The sequence below is a fragment of the Siphateles boraxobius genome, unplaced genomic scaffold, assembly GCF_051911475.1.
Source record: "Siphateles boraxobius isolate OS27281-9 unplaced genomic scaffold, OSU_SipBor_1 3, whole genome shotgun sequence".
Classification (NCBI taxonomy): Eukaryota; Metazoa; Chordata; class Actinopteri; order Cypriniformes; family Leuciscidae; genus Siphateles; species Siphateles boraxobius.
Genome location: NW_027508919.1, coordinates 14223705 through 14229417, shown reverse-complemented (window position 1 = coordinate 14229417; position 5713 = coordinate 14223705).

Sequence of the window (5713 nt, the reverse complement as noted above, 5' to 3'; positions counted from 1 at the left end):
GTTGATGCTTCAGAATGGGTTAGTCCGTTGGTGGTGGTACGTAAGCGTGATGGACACATTAGACTTTGTGTAGACCTCCGTGAACCCAATAAGAGTGTGATTATGGATTGCTTCCCATTACCTCACATGGATGATTTGTTTACCAAACTTGCAGGTGCTTCACATTACAGTCAAATTGATCTGAGCTCTGCTTACCACCAGCTGCCTCTCCATCCTGACAGTCGTAACCTGACTGCGTTCATAACGCACGAAGGCCTTTTCCGCTTCACTCGGGTTCCGTTTGGACTAGCTTCAGCGCCGTCAGCCTTTCAAAAAATGATGCAAACGGTCCTAAAGGAGTTTGAAGGGGTAAAGAATTACTTAGACGACATTATAGTGTATGGAAATTCTCAGGAGGCCCATGATAAGCACCTCCACGATGTTCGTCAAAGGCTAGACGAGGTTGGCTTGCAGATTAACTTTGATAAAAGCTCTTTCAACCAAGCAAGCATTCCGTTCCTGGGTCATGTCATTTCTAAAGAAGGACTACGACCCAGCCCAGACCACCTGACTGCCATTTCAGAAGCACCTCGACCTACAGATATGGTAGCTTTACGTTCGTTCCTAGGGCTCACTTCATGGTTCAGCAAATTTCTCCCAAGCTACGCTACTGTGGTTGAACCGCTAAGGCAGATGCTCAGAGCTGATGCAAAAACGCCATTACAGTGGAGTAAAGAGACTGTTGAGAGCTTTGATACACTTAAGAGAATGCTGCTGGAGAGCCCTGCTCTTTCCATTTATGATCCTTCCCTTTCCACATTCATTACGACTGACGCCTCAGATTACGGCCTTGGTGCTGTCCTGACACAGTTACATCCTAATGGTGTCGAACGTGTGGTAGCCTTTGCATCCAGGACGCTATCAACGTCTGAGAGGAAATATTCTACTGTGGAGAAGGAGGCGCTTGCGTGTGTTTGGGCGGTAGAAAAGTGGAGAACGTATGTATGGGGACATCATTTCACTCTAAGAACTGATCATCAGGCCCTCACTACGCTTCTCTCCACAAAGGGCATGAATAGAGCAGGCATGAGGGTAGCTCGTTGGTCTGCTAGGCTCCTGTGCTTCCAGTATGATGTACAGTACTGTCCAGGTAGAAAAAACTGTGTGGCGGATTGTCTCTCCCGTATGCCATTGAGCCACACAGACACCACTGTATCCATTGAACAGGATTTGATTTCTGAAATCGCAGAAATACAGCCCTTTCTGAATGCGTTGCCGCTAGTGGACTTTAAAGCTGAATGCGAGGACTGTCCAGAACTGTCTCAGTTACGTCAGACAATTCAGACAGGTTGGCCTAAACTGCAAAAGTCTGTCTCAAGTGACTTGCGTCCATATTTCCCCATCAGACATGAACTGGCGGTTGAATCGCCATTGATTTTCAGAGGGAATCGTTTGATTGTTCCTATTGCACTGCGGGAACGCCTCATCCACCTGGCGCACGAGGGACATCAGGGGCTGGTGCGAACCAAACAGCGTCTGAGGGAGCTGTATTGGTGGCCGCGAATGGACGATCTTGGTCACACAATCCTGTCTGCATGTGTGACCTGCCAGGCCAGTGATAAATCGACTAAAACTTTTGCAGCTCCAATGCAGCCAGTGGAGTTCCCAAAAGGCCCATTTCAACATGTTGCTATTTATATAGTAGGACCTTTCGAAAAGGGAGCTACTGACTGTAAGTTTGCAATAACATTGATTGACTATTTCAGCAAATGGCCAGAAGTTGGTTTTGCTTCATCAGTAACAACAGAGACTGTTCTGAAATTTCTGACCACTATCTTTGCTCGAGAAGGAAACCCCTGCAGCATCACGACAGATAATGGGCCGCAGTTCACTTCGTCTGAATTTGCTGATTTTGTGAAAACACAGGGAATAAAGCACATAAAGACCAGTGTTTATCACCCTCAGGCTAACGGGGCCATCGAACGGTTCAACAGGGTGCTTAAAGGGTGTATTCAAGCTGCTAAAGCGGTTCGTAAGCCCTGGAAATCTGCAGTCCTGACCATGCTGAAGAGCTATCGAGCGACACCGCATGCTACAACGGGTGAGACCCCTTTTCTGCTCTTGAGAGGCCGACCTATGAGGACAAAGTTGAATGTCCTTCTTCCTGAGGATAGCCCTGATCAATTTGCTCAGGTGAGAGCTCGTGTGACGCAACGACAGAACAAAAGTAAAGAATATACCGATTGTAAAAGAGGAGCTAAATTTCCTAAAATTGCGGTTGGAGATAAGGTGAGAGTGAGAAAGGCTTTTCACGTGAAAAAAGGAGAAGCCCGGTTCACTGATCCGTTGTCAGTACAACAACAAATAGGACCGAGTACTTTCATCTTAAGTGATGGGAAAACATGGAATTCAGCACGTCTTTCACCATGTCCAGAAAGAGAGGAAAACTCTGCACAGAATGAAATACCTGAAAGAGACTATACAATGGAGAACACTGCTTTGAGCTTGAATAGGGGCTTAAGACCGAGACGCCCACCTTTGTGGACTCAAGACTATGTGTTGGAGTAATGTGTCTGAAGAGAAATAAAGAAGTCAGACCAAGAAGATATGTAAAGGGTGTAGGCGGACCGCTGCCCTATTTAAAAAAAATCGAATGTACACTGAATTCTGAAATGTTTGATGAATGTTATTCTGTGTTATGTTAAAAGGATAAAAGTGTGCTAGAAACTTTCATTATGCTACATTGAAATGCCTATTTGAAACAGACTGTTGTTTGGTTTGATAAGAAGTTATTTGAATATGTTTATTTGAGATAAGTTGTTGTTTGAGTAAACAAAATTGGAATAAGGTAATGATCTTAAAAGAGTAGTAATTCTGTTTGAGTAACAGGGGAGATGTTGTGTTGAGAAGCATACAATACTTGATGTTCAATTCATAGTAATTTCTAACTATAACACATTAATGAGGAACTGCACCACTAGGGGCTCTAGTGAGGAATTGTGTTAAAAATAGAGTAATGATGAAGAAGAATAAAGTTCGAGATGTGAATTGTACACCGCATGGAGTGTGTTCTGTTAAAGTGTGAAACACCACAGTGTCCTTATAGAACTCATCACTGTTTACTGTATGAATCACTAAACTGGTTGCAACCTAAATCAAGGCAATTTCACTGGGTTCAGTTTCTTTAAATGTGTTTATTTTAACTGCCCCTCCTATCTAAAACAGTATCTAATTCCATGCAGATCTTCATATCTTCTCAGACACATGCAATACCCCTTTTTCTTTGTACCCAGAATTTATAAAGAAGTGGGACATAGAATGTTTCAATATAAAGCTCCAAGTGACTGGAATAATCTCCCTCTTTCCTTGAGATCTATAACGTCTTGTCGCTTTTTCAGATCATCTCTATTCCTTAAAACAACTTGTCTATGCTTTTAACTTCTAAGTTAAATGCAATCCTTGTTTCATTTGTTTATTTGGCCAATTGTTTTTCTCATTTTTAATTTTTATATTACTACTTTTTTCTTATTTCATTCAATTTAATTTAAATGTTTTATTATTTTTACAAATGGTATTTAACTTAAATAAAATATATAGTTAATGTGAGGGATCGGTGTGAGTGGGTGAGAGAGCTTGTGTATGAATGAGTTGTGTATGAATGAGTTTTGTATGTGTATCTGTAAAGTATGTTATGTAATGTTTTTCTTATTATTTGTCTTATATTTTGTACAGTTACTGTAAATTCGGCCTCTAGTTCATAAACGCCAGAGGAGAACTGGCCCCTGACTGAGCCTGGGTTCTCCCAAGGTTTTTTTTCTCCATTGGGTCACCTGATGGGGTGTTAGGACACCATTAGGTCACTGGATGGAGTTTTTCGGTTCCTTGCCACTGTTGCCTTTGGCTTGCTCAGTTGGGGATATTCAAATTAATTAACCAATCATACCATTGATCAGCTCTACCAAACTTGGATGTCTTTTTTCCAGTAATAAACAAACATTAAGTTGTTTTGATTGATACTGTGAAGCAGCTTTGATACAATCTGTATTGTGAAAAGCGCTATATAAATATATTTGACTTGACTTGACTTGACTATTTGTGTTTATAGGACCCTCTTGAAAATGAGATGTTGCATCTCTAGAGGCTATCCTTGAATAAATTAAAATAAATTCAAACTCTACAAAATAGTGGATTACTCAATATTTATCATGGTATTTAATAGTTTGGCTTTCATTAATATTTATGTGTGTCTTTCTTCAGAGAAAAAAAATATATATTAGCAACATAAAAAAAAAATTAACTGGGGACCTCTGGTTGAGTTGACATGGGAAGACCCATTTGTAAATACAATGTCCAAGAACATACTTAATTGTGAGATTGGAGGAATATTTAAGTATGACCTCATAGTTCTACATTATTTATGAATTATTCTATAAATGTTAGTATTTTGCTGCTATGATTTCAGTACATTTAGTAAAACAGATGGAAATGTGAGGAAACTGCCGTTTGGATAAAATGATGAGGTTGCACTAGCCTGCCCTCTCTCAGATGAGCATGATGGGCTTGTTGCTCCTCTCTGAAGGTCAGAAGGCAATTGCAGTAATGTGCTAGCAGCAGCCCACAAGCCTCCATTATCAGGACTAATGTATGGCTGCATTATTCGCCCACACCCTGTGTGGCTTGGGCTGTGCTCCTTTCCCATCAACATCAGTAGGACCCTACAGTCTCATTAGAGAGCCACAGCCTTTAACAAAAGTGCCTATCTAAAAGCACAGAACCGCATTTATGTTATATATTTCTCAACAGCTTCTATACAAAAAGTACATTCATTCTGGATTTAGAGTGGCATATGTCAAATAAGACTATTGTGACATGTGTTCACTGCTGTTAAGGCTAGAGACCATATGCTGCATGTACAAAACGATTTCACTTCATTTGCTACAACAAGGTGTTGCTTCATTCATTCTCCAATGAAGCCAGCAGTGTGTTTGTCAAAGTCAAATTCCTTCTGACGCCCTTAAATTCAACATTAAATCATAATGGAGTTTAATTTGCGTAAAAATATTTGTCTTTATTTTTTGTACATGTTGCACATATTATATCTTACTTTGTACATGATACTGTTCAAAAGTTTGGAGTCACAATGCTCGCCAAATATGCATTTTTTTAAATCAAAAATACAGTAATAAAAGTAATATTGTGAAATATTACAAATTAAATTTACTGTTTTCTATTTTATATATTTTAAAATGTTTTTTTTTTGTAATGGCAAAGCCACATTTTTATTACTCTTCAGTGTCACATGATCCTTCAATATTCATTGTGATTTTGTAGTCATTATGATAACATTTCAAAACAGATCTTTTTGCAGCATTATAAATGAATTCAATGTCACTTTTGATAAATTGAATGCATCCTTACTGAATAATGGTATTAATCTTATAAGTAAATATTCAATGTATTAAAATAATCAATTATTCTTTCTCAATATTTATCATATGATATAATAGATATAATGGTCACAGTTATGCTTAGTTTTGGTTTAGTTTTCTATCAGTCTGTTTAATCACCTGTCTGCCTGTGTTCATTTGATCTCCTTTTCACCCCATAATCATGGATATTTTCCATAGATATTAATTTGTTCATCACAGCGGCTCATCATTTAGTTCATAGTGTGCTAATTTGAGGAAATGTAGAAATTCTGCACAGAGCAAATTTTTTATTTGGTAAATTTCAA